The sequence below is a fragment of the Halichoerus grypus genome, chromosome 6 (genome assembly GCF_964656455.1).
Source record: "Halichoerus grypus chromosome 6, mHalGry1.hap1.1, whole genome shotgun sequence".
NCBI lineage: Eukaryota > Metazoa > Chordata > Mammalia > Carnivora > Phocidae > Halichoerus > Halichoerus grypus.
In genome coordinates, this window is record NC_135717.1 from 37,054,828 (window position 1) to 37,068,347 (window position 13,520).

The 13,520-nt window shown below is 45.7% G+C and overlaps 1 protein-coding gene across 1 annotated transcript in view; it reads right to left on the bottom strand.

The window, feature by feature from the left end:
* Nucleotides 1-11,397, bottom strand: part of HMOX2 (heme oxygenase 2) — a 29,860-nt gene extending 18,463 nt beyond the window's left edge. The window contains exon 1 of the mRNA XM_036091089.2: nucleotides 11,238-11,397. The gene's annotated coding sequence lies outside the window, so the exon portion shown is untranslated. The remainder of the gene's footprint in view (nucleotides 1-11,237) is intronic.
* Nucleotides 11,398-13,520: the final 2,123 nt, after the last annotated feature.

Here is a 13,520-nt window from a genome sequence, read left to right on the forward strand (position 1 = left end):
TCCTGGGAATAGGACTGATTTGTATTTGGATCACTAGGAGGCAAAACCTTTAAAGCTTCAAGCTCAGTAACAAAGCCAGGTAGAGGTAAAGCCCCTGACAGTACTGACTTCTTTGTGGAATGGAACAAAATACTGGAAGAAATCTAATGATCATTTATCAGTCTGGTGCATGACTGACAAGCAGGCTAAAAATCAGGAGAACTAAGTTTTATTACAAGGCCTGCACTGGCTAGCTGTATTATAGGACTTTCCGGAAATTCCAACATCTTCATTTATAAAATGAGAGGCAGGCGCCAGGGTGGCTCAACCGGTTAAGCATCTGCCTTCAGCTCAGGTCATGATCCTGGGGTCCTGGGATCAAGCCCCACATGGGGATTCCTGCTCATCAGGGAGCCTGCTTCTCCCTCTCCCTCTGCCCCTCCCCCATCCATGCTCTCTCTCTCAAATAAATAAAATTAAAAATAAATAAATAAAATGAGAGGCATTCCTCAGTAAGGTGCAGGAAGGATGGTATTTAACATGACGAAGAGCAGGAAAAACTGTGGGCTTCCCCCAACTGTTTCAGCCAGAGCAGCTCCCCTATTCCTTGCTACTCTTCCTTCAAAAATGGGGTTGTGCTACTTCTAAAAATAAGGTATAGAAAACAATGAGCTTGATGATCTTGGAGGCCTGATATTATATTAAGAGTTACCTAAACAAGACTTTTATGATCTATTATAGCACTCGTATCCCATTACAGTATTTATTTTTTAGTATTTATTTATTTACATTCCAGATTATTGCTCATTTACCTTTTTCTCCTACTGCCCAACACAGGGCACCCAATCAGGGTTTGCTGAGTCAATGAATGATTTCCAGAATTTGAGGTATTCTCAAAATTAAGGTATTCTCAAAGAGCAGATGACAAAAATGAGCCCCAGAGGGGTGCCTGGCTGGCTCAGTTAGTAGAGCATGCAACTCTTGATCTCAGGGTCCTGAGTTCAAGCCCCACATTAGGTGTGGAGCCTACTTCAAAAAAATTAAAAAAAAGAATCCCCAAAATAAGAAAAATGGCTGGCTAATGAGTAAGCATTTTTACTACAGAAATTTCTACTGATGGGGGTGAGGGATGAGATTGGCCATGTCGGAGAACCAAACATGTGATGCGTTGTGCTCAACTAACAGTTTCATATTTGAAGAAGAAATGTTGCATTGTATTGGTTTCAGGGACTGTGAAAGCCTCATTGGAAGCAGAACACTGCCTTATGGCATCCTCCCCCCCGCCCCCCGCCCCGGGGCTTTCTTTTTAAAAAAATGGATTGGCAAAATTAATAGTCAAGGTAACAAATGCTTGCGGGCATTCCTTCACCCCAGGCAAGCACAAACCACCTGACACTTCCTGATATCTACCACTGTAAAAACCCTTTGTTCCTCCAGCTGGCTTTAGAGAGAAGGGATACACAGCAGCATTTTCATGTTTGTTACTCTAGGGAAGGGGTAAACCCAAGCAACAGCTGTAGAACCTCCTAACAAGCCCATATCCTGTCTCTAAGCACATTTTGGAGGAAATACACCAAGGAATAAGATTATCATATTACCAGGGGAAAAAGCAAAAATGCTACAGTGATCACAACTTACTGAAAGAAAACAAAGAAACAACAGTTTGCCACTGTAAAACTGAATAACTTCCTTTTCCATGGGCAGCCCCCACAAACTACATGAATTAAAGATACATGAAGTGGGTGCCTATAATTCCCAAAAGTTCCCAAGAACTGGTCAAACATCATTGTCTCTATTAATCATTATCAAGAAAAAATTCAAATAGCCCAGAACATCTACTGTTGCCTAAGGACATGATTAGGCAATAATGAATGAATAACTTTAGGAAAAAAGAAGGTAGACAAGGTGGGGAGGGCAAATATTCAACAACTTATAGGCAAAGAAAGGCAGGGAACCATGTACTCCAGGGTTCTGTGAGGTATCTCAGCCCCCCCACTTTTTTTTAAGATTTTAATTTATTTGAGAGAGAGCATGTGCACACACACACACACACACACACACAAGAGCAAGAGAGAGGGGCAGAGAGGGAGGAAGGGAGAGAATCCCAAGCAGACTCTGCACTGAGCACAGAGCTCCATGCGGGGCTCAGTACCACAACCCTGAGATCATGACCAGACGCTCAACCAACTGAGCCACCCAGGCGCCCCTCAACCCTTTTTCTAAACCAAACCCTACACAAAAGGCCAATACATAAAGCAAATACAGTGAGTGGAGCATCCACAGTTAAAGTGGTGGCAGGGGGCACAGGACTGGCTCAGTAGGTAGAGCATGTGACTCTTGATTCTCAGGGTCTTGAGTTCAAGACCCATGGTGGGTGTAAAGCTTACTTAATTTAAAAAAATAAATGGAAAATAAAGCCAGGCCAGGTACTCAGGAGCTCAGCTCCTCCAGCATCCTTAGGAACTCTGAGCTCAGCCTAGTTTGCAGGCTGCGGTCTAGGGAAGCTAGGTCATTTGCTTTGAAACAGATGGCTTCCATTTCCTGCTGCATGTGCTAAGTGACAGTGGTTCTAGGGCAGTCTCTTAGGCTAGTGCTTCCAAGCAACAGAAAGAAACTGGTCCTGGATTAGCCACTGTTTGTGGACCTGCCCAGGGCTTTCTGGCTGCTGCACTAGGGCTCCCTATACTCTTTCACACCTTGTTTCCAATAGTCCAGAAGCTTCTTGAAAATGTCCTGACCTTCCAAAAAACCTGTGGTTTCTGTGTCCTCAATTCACCCCATCCCCAACACTCTTACTTAGCTCTAATTCTGTATCCACTACACTTGATTCTAAGGTCCCTGAGGGCAGACCTAGAGCCTTAACCACACCAGTAAGGGAGGGTGCGTTACCTGCCCTGTTCCTGAAAGATTAGACCACAACTTCTGTGGGAACACACTGTCCTTTGCATGAGCACTCGTGCATATCCCATGACGGTGTTTGGTGAAAGGCTGTTTGTTTACAAAGGAATTCTATGGTTTGTCTCTAATCTTCCACTCAAATACTTCCTCATCTGAAGACAGAAATTCAGAGACATGCACTTCTGAAGATGGGTAGGGAAGGGTATTTGCCAGAACAGAATATAATCATTAACCTTTTTTTGGTTGCAAATCCCTTTTGAGAATCAGATGACAGCTGTAGACTCTCTCTCCAGGATAATTACATATAAAAAATGTTGCCAGTGACATTCCAGAGCATCCACAGGCCCCTAAAGTTTACCCACAGACCCAGAATTCAGGTTAAGAATCCTCATTCCAGGGGCACCTGGGTGGCTCAGTCGTTAAGCGTCTGCCTTCGGCTCAGGTCATAGTCCCAGGGTCCTGGGATCGAGCCCCACATCGGGCTTCCTGCTCGGTGGGAAGCCTGCTTCTCCCTCTCCCACTCCCCCTGCTTGTGTTCCCTCTCTCGCTGTGTCTCTGTCTGTCAAATAAATAAATAAAATCTTAAAAAAAAAAAAAAAAAAAAAAAAAAAAAAAAAAAAAAAGAATCCTCATTCCAGCAAAGTCTCTTTATAAGAGACATTCTCATTGGAGTATGTTTTCAGTGAGACCCTGAGTACTGATTAAAGAGGGCTTCCCCCTTTCTTTGGCTGCCTTCTTTTAATATTCTTTCACCTAACCCCAATGGGTTCAGTTCAAGTTCTTCAGTCTTTTCTGTTTCTCGGCACTTCACTTCGCTGACCTCCCAAAATACTGTGTCGGAACGACAATCATAAACCTTACAAAGCAATTTTACTGTTTCGAGTTTCCCCAAGGTGACAGCCAACTCCATGTGAACAAGGACTGTGCTGGGTTTGTTGTTGTTTTGCACACCCCCTCAGTGCCAATACTCCGCACACCACAGAGGCAATACATACTGCCTAATACGCAGATATCACTGCTTCTTTGCCCTTCTACTTTTAGGCATTTGCACTTGAACGTTAACTTTAAAACTGGACAATATGCCCTAGAAAAGCCAAATGCAAAGGCAAAAAAGAATAACCTACAGCAGCTAGTCACTCCACTCTTCTCCTTCTGGGTCCTCTAGTATGATTTTGCAAACACAGAGAGCAAGACAAATATGACACTGAAGACACACACTTGGAAATTTCGCTGTAGCTGTCAAAAAAAAAAAAAAAAGTGTGTGGTATAGGAATGGAGTGTTTTAGAAGTTATTTTCTAGGGGGTACCTGGATGGCTCAGTCAGTGGAGCATGCAACCCTTGATCTCGGGGTTGTAAGGTTTTTTTCCCCCTAAAGATTTTATTTGTCAGAGAGAGAGAGAGAGCGAGCGAGTGAGAGCGAGCGAGCAAGCAAGCGAGAGCGAGAGAGCGAGCGTGCACAGCAGAAGCAGCAGCAGGCAGAGCAGGCAAAGGGAGAAGCAGGCTCTCTGCTGTACAAGGAGCCTGACATGCTGGACTTGATCCCAGGATCCCAGATCATAACCTGAGCTGAAGGCAGATGCTTAACCAACTGAGGTACCCAGGCATCCCTCAGGGTTGTAAGTTTGAGCCCCATATTGGGTGTAGAGATTACTTAAAAAATTTAAAAATCTGGGGCGCCTGGATGGCTCAGGCATTAAATGTCTGCCTTCGGCTCAGGTCATGATCCCAGGGTCCTGGGATCGAGCCCCACATCGGGCGCCCTGCTCGGCGGGAAGCCTGCTTCTCCCTCTCCCACTCCCCCTGCTTGTGTTCTTGCTCTTGCTAACTCTCCCTCTGTCAAATAAATAAATCTTAAAAAAAAATTTTTTTTAATATAAAAAATTAAAAAGTTATTTCCTAATTAGTGGGATACCTGCTATTACTAAACAAAGAGAAAGCCTGACTCTGCCCTTGCCTTCCGAAGAAAACCAAGGTAGTAAAGGTCGACACTTCACTACATCTGCGTGTTTTTTTTTTTTTTAAAGATTTTATTTATTTATTTGACAGAGAGAGACACAGCGAGAGAGGGAACACAAGCATGGGGAGTGGGAGAGGGAGAAGCAGGCTTCCCACTGAGCAGGGAGCCCGATGTGGGGCTCGATCCCAGGACCCTGGGATCATGACCTGAGCTGAAGGCAGACGCTTAACGACTGAGCCACCCAGGCGCCCCCACTACATCTGCGTTCTAACACTACCTAGACTCCTTTCCCAACCCACACACAGTTTTGCTCACCAATTCTTTCCCTTCACCTGTGTGCCCTCCTCCAGACTGCCCTGGAAGTAATTCCTCATGACAACAGTTCCTCTGCAGCAGTGTGTAATGGTCTTGCCAGAGAGAAGAGCAGATCCAGTAACTAAGGAAGAGGATGGCTACACTTGGACACGTGACATGCCATAGCATCACCAACAAGCATTTATAATGCTCATGGGCTCTATGACTACAAAGAGGCCTAAGACCCTGTTTTGGACTTTAAGCACCTTTCAATCAAGACAGAGACAGAGAGAGAAATAAAAAAGACCTTTAGTGCCTTGTATAAATATTAATTGTACAGTACAGGCAACAGTCTAAAGATTGAGCCTTATGTTCCACATTTTCCAAGACAGTTCTGATTCAAATCAAATATCCTGTCCCATCAATTCCTTTAGTACACTTGTATGCTCAGACTATGGGTCCCAGTGTTTGGCATAGAAAATATGACCATCATAGCAACTGATGAAGAAGGCCAATCAACTAGGTTAGCTAAAAGCATGATGGCAGATTGTTTAAATCACTCTAGTGCCTTCCCACAGCCCTCAGATAATTGTGGTGTTGAACACAAAACAGTGAAACTTGAGTCTTCTGAGACTAAGGGAGCTCATCAGGAGAAAGGCAGGAAGCTGGGAGTATTTAGAAAAAGTCAGACAAGCAGGGTGCAAGACACCTGTCTCTGTTATGCCATTATTCTCCAAAGCCCTTTTAAAGTTACTGAGAACTATGGCAATAATTAGGCCTATGATACTCCTGGGAAAGAAACAAATCTATTCATGTGACAAAAATTAATTTTTTTCCCCTAAGCAGAGAGAAGAGACCATCTGCTTGCTCGGCCTCTGGTGTACAAGCTGACAGCAGTCACTGCCATGCAACAATTACCCCTTTCTTTCCTCTTCTGCTGTCCACTCCCCCATGTACCCTAGTCACTGACTTCTCTACCCTCTTGTCCGTCCACTCCCACTTTGGTCCAGCTTGTGCTTCAGACAGGGGGCCCTAAACAAGAATCACACGGGAAACCTTAAAAACACAGATTCCCTGGCCCAATCCCAAACTTACCCAAATAGAAAGGTTTGAAAACCCCTGTCTTAGATCTATAAACACCATTCAAGGCACTAAAGGTCTTTTAAGGTGCTAACCTTAACCTCATTAAGTATTTTTTTTAAAGATTTTATTTATTTATTTGACAAAGAGAGATACAGCAAGAGAGGGAACACAAGCAGGGGGAGTGGGAGAGGAAGAAGCAGGCTTCCCACCGAGCAGGGAGCCTGATGTGGGGCTCGGTCCCAGGACCCCAGGATCGTGACCTGAGCCGAAGGCAGACGCTTAACGACTGAGCCACCCAGGCACCCCAACCTCATTAAGTATTAACCCCATTCTTCAAATACAGAAACTAGCTCAAAGGGCTTAAATGTTTTTCTGATGGTCAAAAATATACCATCACAACTTCCTTTTTTGGGAGAAACCAACCATTTATATTTCACTCTATTATAAATGAGTATGTATTTAGATACACAGACAAGTAAAACAAAACTGTCTAATGTTGAATAGCTGTGAATGAAAAAAAATGGTTACAAATTGACTAATCAGCTTAATCTTGTACTTAAGGATTCAGTTTTTTTTTTTTAAGATTTTATTTATTTATTTGAGAGAGAGAGACAGAGAGAGAGAGCATGAGAGTGGGGAGGGTCGGGAGGGTCAGAGGGAGAAGCAGACTCCCTGCCGAGCAGGGAGCCCGATGCGGGACTCCAGGATCATGACCTGAGCCGAAGGCAGTCGCTTAACCAACTGAGCCACCCAGGCGCCCAACTTTTTTTTTTTTTTAAGTGAACTCTATGCCCAACATGGGCCTGGAACTCATGACCCCCCAAGATCAAGAGTTGCATGCTCTACCAACTGAGCCAGTCAGGCGCCCCAACAATTCAATCACTTTGAAGTACAAACAAAAAGTCTATCTGCAGACTTTCACTGAGCGAGATATTCAAGCACACATCTGAAGACAGAAAATTCCTCAACATCCCATCACTGAACAGCAAGAATACACGCACTGACGTAATTCCTATTCCATAAATAGACTAGTCAGCCCTTGGATTACTATTACAGTATTTGCTTAAAGAAATCTATCACACAGAGAAATGCATGTTTGCTAAAAGCCTTTGAAAATTACATCAAAGCAAGAGAAAAAACCTGTTCACATAAGAGCCTTAGGAATTTAATTGCTGTTTTGAAATGCCTAGTTAAGAGTTCAGAATATTGCCTTGTGAGGTCTGAATATAAATGTGTTGATATGACAACCCAGAAAGAGTTCCTGGCTCCATTTCAGTCCCCCATGATTGCAAGTTCTTTGATGGGCTGTTTGTTAATGGATTCCTTTTACAATAGCTATACACCTTTACCTTATCTGTAGTGAGCTCCAAAAACCAGTGTTATTTCTTAAATGGAAAGACAATGGTCATTCAGAAATGCAAGATTTCTTGCAATCTATATAAATGTAACTGCATATTCATAATTATATGTAATGTTGCTAAACCAGACCATCAGTTATGGGCTGCTGTATGTCAGAACTGTGTGTCAAATTTATTAGAAATTTAAAAATGAAATTTCTGAGGGCCGCAGCTGCCTTCATTAGTTGGCTTTAAAATGTGTAATACAGGGGTGCCTGGGTGGCTCAGTCGTTGAGTGGCTGCCTTCGGCTCAGGTCATGATCCCAGGGTCCTGGGATCGAGCCCCACATCGGGCTCCCTGCTCAGCGGGAAGCCTGCTTCTCCCTCTCCCACTCCCCCTGCTTGTGTTCCCTCTCTCGCTGTGTCTCTGTCAAATAAATAAATAAAATCTTTAAAAAAATAAAATAAAATGTGTACTACAATGGGAGATAATATATTATGGTAAATAAACGGAGTCAATGTAGAGAAGTAAACCATACAGTGAACAATATTACAGAACACCTGAATGGTCACCAGAGTAAAATATCTTCCAGTATTTAAAAAAAAATAAAAGAGGGCGCCTGGGTGGCTCAGTCGTTAAGCGTCTACCTTCGGCTCTGGTCATGATCCCAGGGTCTTGGGATGAGAGCCACGCATCCGGCTCCCTGCTCAGCGGGAAGCCTGCTTCTCCCTCTCCCACTCCCCTTGTTTATGTTCCTTCTCTCGCTTTGTTTCTGTCAAATAAATAAATAAAATCTTTTTAAAAAATTAAAATATTGGGACACCTGGGTGGCTCAGTCTGTTAAGCAGCTGCCTTTGGCCCAGGTCATGTTCCCATGGTCCTGGGATGTGGCCCCACATCAGGCTTCTTGCTCAGCGGGGAGCCTGCTTCTCCCTCTCTGTCCCTCTGCTTGTGCTCTCTCTGTCAAATAAAATCTTTAAAAATAAATAAATAAATAAAATAAAAAATTTAAAAAATTTAAAAAATTAAAATATTAAAAAATTTTATTTTTTTAAATTTTCTTTTTTTTTCTTAAGATTTTATTTATTTATTTGAGAGAGAATGAGATAGAGAGAGAGCATGAAAGGGGGGAGGGTCAGAGGGAGAAGCAGACTCCCTGCTGAGCAGGGAGCCCGATGCGGGACTTGATCCCAGGACCCTGGGATCATGACCCGAGCCGAAGGCAGTCGCTTAACCAACTGAGCCACCCAGGCGCCCAAAATATTAAAAAATTTTAAGAAAACCTCGTTACAAGCAGTTACAGTAACTGTTCCAATTAAAGATTCCCCCTCCTACTTTTCTCTGTCCCTTCCTCTCCCTCCCTTCCTCCCAAGAATTAATCATAAATGGCACGGCTTCTCAGTACTGCAAAAATATCCTGAGAAATCATTCAAGTTACAACAAAAGAGCTTTCATCTATGTTTTTGCAAACTTAACAGATATAATAAATTTAGTTAAAAAGCATATAACCCTTATTGCGTTGAACACAAAAGATGTAATCCAGAGCTCTTAATTCTCTCACTGATTACTGTAAGAACAAAAGATTGCATTAAATGTCTATTTACAACTTTTCAGTTAACTGTGGCCAAGAACATAGCAGGAGGTAACTTACAGTCCAAATTTTTCATTTTTTTTTTCCACCAAGGAGTTAACAAACTGAATTCTCAACTTTACAATAAATACACATTTCCAGTTGTTTTTTTGTTTTGTTTTGTTTTTTTATTTGAGAAAGCAGAGGGGGGTGCAGAGGGAGAAGCAGACCTCTGCTGAGCAGGGAGCAGGACATGAGGCTCAATCCCAGGACTCCGGGATCATGACCTTAACTGAAGGCAGACACTTAACCGAATGAGCCACCCAGGTGACCCCACAATTCCAATTTTCAAAAATATCTTTCTCCTGAAGGAGTGATACTCTTTTTGATACAATACTGATGCAGTCCAACTGTCCTACGAAGAGAGTCAGCTATTAAAAGAAAACCAAAAAAAAAGAAAAAATCAAGGTAGCTCAAAGGCCCCAGCTGTCCAATTTTGCATTTCAACAAACTCAGTAAGGCGTGAGCTAAGGGCAATGAATACTTTCTGTAACTCATCTTTTCATTTGGCATTGTCATTTCTAGAGTAGCTCATACACCTGACTCTGGTGACTCACAGCATCTCACCTTATTGGCCCAAGCAGAAGAAAAAAGCGAATCAAACCAGACAATAAGAGAACCCGAAGATTTTCCTCCTCGCATCCCCAGTTAGATGGGATTACTCAGTGAGTGTTTCCAAGGCCCCTTTAATTCCCACACTCTCACAAGTGTTTTGGCTTAGGTGCTGTATTTAAAAGTGTTTCCAATTCCACCAAGTAAATCTGCAAATACCCAAGTGAGCTGTGAGCTTCTGGTAAGCTTGTGATGTTTCTTGAAAAAAGAAAAGAAAAACCTACAGAATAAAGCAGATATTACTAAAGTGTATTCCTTAACCCACTCCTTGCAAAAAGAAAAACTAAAATTTTTAAATATGGGAGTTAAAATTTTAATCAGAACACACCAGCTAATGTCATACCAGAAATTCAAATACACAAAACCAGTAAGCTCCTGTTCCTTCTACTTGGAAGAGTTTCCCAGGAGAGCGAAAAGAGAGCTTAAACGACATAACCCGTTTCCAATCTCTAAGACACTGTTTAGGAAAGATCATCCGATCTGTAGGCAGACGACTAGAATCAAAACCATCTGTGGTGACTTCTCCGTTGTGGGATGCAGGTGAAGTCATTGAACCCGCGTCTCATCATTAATTCCATTTTATAAGGGGAAAAACCTATCAACTCACAGGCTTTTGGAAGGGGCTGACAGTGAACTGCAGAGCATTATACGGTGTTCCCCCCGACCCCCCAATCACAGGCCGCCTTGTCTGGTTCATAGAGCCATGAACATGAACTGCTACAGGCCACAACAAGCGGTTCATCAAGAATCCACATAAATCCCATGACACAGACAGGCCTTGAGCATAGAAAGACTGTGCAAGGCGCTCCTGGAGACCCAGGGCAATTAATACACCTACAGCAGTGCGCCGACGAGGTGATTGGTAAACTCCCCGCCCGGACTAACCGGCCGCCCCGGGCGTCGGTCCCTCCCGACCGGTCTGCGCCCCGGCGGCCGCGGGTCACTCATGAAGTCATGACAGTGACTCAAAGCGCCCTTCCGACTGAGGTGAGTCAGGAGGAAGCGCAGAGCCCGCAGCAGCCGCCACGCGGGGCACAGACCTCGGGCGCCCGGGGACAGGCGGGGGTCCCGGTGGGCTCACGGCCGTCGGAGGCTGCAACCCCCTCCGGGAACGCCAAGACGGCACGCGGCGCCCCCGGGGTCACCTCGCCCTGCACACTCGTGACGCCGCGAGGGGCTGGGCCCAATGGGGCCCAACGCGGACCGGCCGCTCGGGCCTGGCCGGCCCGCCGAAGCGGCGCGTAGGAAGCGGGGACCCTCAACTCGGCCCCATCCGCGCTCACCCCGTTTCCGGCCGCCCCCCGCCCCGGCCCGCCGCGTCTCCCTCAGGCCGGCGCCGGGGCCGCAGAGTGCCGCCGCCGGTCCGGCCCAGGTCTCGAAGGCCCGGGCCGGCCGGACTCGCCGAGGAGCCCAGAGGAGGGCCGCGGAGGGCGCGGGCCACTCACCGGCCTCTGGTCCGCTCGGCCGTCCGTCCGTCCGTCGCCGAGTCCGCGCCTCAGTCAGCGACTCCCTGAAGTGCCGCGGCCGCCGCAGCCGAGCGGGCGGTGCAAGGGCGGCCCGACGCGCGCACGCCGCGGGGGCGGAGCCTGCGGCGGACACGCCCCTGCGGCGGGCACGCGGCGCCTCCCGCGGGGCACCTGGCGGCAGGGGAGTCTGGGCGCTCCCGAGAGAGCGGGTTAACAAGAGCAGGTGTTAATGAGGGTGCCTCGGGGCTACGCGCTCTCCGTGCCCCGTGTCACCGCCTGTCCGGGTTCCTCTTGCGCTGGGCTCCACCTGCCCTTTCTGTTCCAGCCGCACTGGCTTCCCGTCATTTCCTTACCCTTGGAGCTGGCTGCAGATTAAATGACCCGTATTGTCCGGTGTTGACAAAGGTGTGCGGAACGTGCCGTGTTCGTGGGAGTTACAGGGGAAGCGGGGACAATTTAGCGAGATCTGTTAGAATTAAGAATGGGCCTTCACTTTGCTCAATTCCACTTCTCGGTAGCTTTCGTAGAACAAGGCGTGCAAGAACCCAAAGAGGCATAAGCAAGGAAGGTCATTGCAACACGTAAGGGGATGCGTACGTCATTTGGGTGAAAATCTTGAAACAACCTAAACGTCCATTAAAGGAGGATGGGGTGGGGGTTGACAGGGGCACATCTATTCAACGGAGTTGTGCTTCCGTTAAAAAAGGAAGGGCAGGGGCGCCTGGGTGGCTCAGCCGGTGAAGCCTCTGCCTTCAGCTCAGATAATGATCCCAGGGTCCTGGGAAAGAGCCCCCGCATTGGGCTCCTTGCTCAGCAGGGATCCTGCTTCTCCATCTCCCTCTGCCTGTCGCTCTGCCTACTTGTGCTATCTCTCTGTCAAATAAATACATAAAATCTTTAAAAAATGAAAAAGGAAGGGCAGACGCCACCTTAGGGAGGATGGTTAAGCACAAGGGAAAAGCAAGATGTAGGAAAATACAAAAATACATTTGACAGTGTGTAAGTTTAACCTAAAAAGTATTGAACTCTATTGTGTATGTGAAGTGTTTAAGAATGAAGGGCACTGATGTCTGCAATTTACTTGAAACATATCAAAAAATAAGATAGTTGATGGATAATAGGTGTCTGATAAATATAGCAAAATGTTAACTGTGGAATCCAGGTGGTAAGTATATGTATGGTTGTTCACTATATAGTTATTTCAAATTTTCTATATGTCAAATAAAATTTGGGGGAAAATATATTCAGTATGATCCCTTTTATTTTTTAACTACAAAAATGTTCTTTCCACATGTTCACGTTTAGATATCTAAATGCATGCAAAGGCCAAGAAAGTTTACAGACTAGAATGTCAGAGGGAGGTCAAGGGTCACTTGCTTGTGCTTTATCTGTACTATTTAAATGTTTTTACGAGATGCATAAATGCATTATACGTTACTTGGCTGTCAAAACCAAATTTTAAAAAATGAATTTTTAAAAAGTAATAATTGGAAATCACACTGTACTGTCCCTGCCACAAATACATACACATAAAATTGAATTAAATCCAGTGACACTGATTGAAGAGGGGTTGCTTTGAGGGTTTAGATGAGATAATGTGGGGGGGGAGGGCGCCTGGCTTGATTTCCTGAGTTTGAGCCCCACATTGGGCGTAGAGATCACATAAATAAAATTCAAATGAGATAATGTGGAGCTTATCTGACACATCAGAGGAGCTCAGAGAAGGGTGTCTCCCCCCCCCCCCGCCCCGCCGTTATCATTACTACCACAAGTCACTGAGCTTGGTGAACTGGCAAGAGCTTTGGAGGAAGTCTTCCGTCAGATATAAAGTCCCACAGGAAGTGCGGAGTCATAGCTGAGCACACCAGTCAGTAGCCAAATCTTTCTCCTCAGGCCTCAGGGGACCACTGTGGTGTCGTGGGCTGGGTGGGGCTTCAACAGACAAGACCTTTGCCCAGGCTGTCAATACCTACCCACTTCCAGACAGAACCCCTGGCACCAGCACCAATGACCAGAAGCCCAGGGGCAGAGATGCCATTCTGCCACTCATTGCCTGCACTGATTTCCAAGCTGTAGGTTGGAAGGCCAAAAGGCGTGGAGTTCCTTGTGTCCCTTGAGTTCCTTGTGTCCCTGGGATGCTACTCAATTAAACCTGGGCACCAGGGCTGGCTTCCTGGGCTTGTAACCCCAGCATTTGCACGGGGTCCCTCTGTGAGAAGGCCTTCACACTTGGTTTAATGCTCTGCTGTTGCTTTCTTGAAA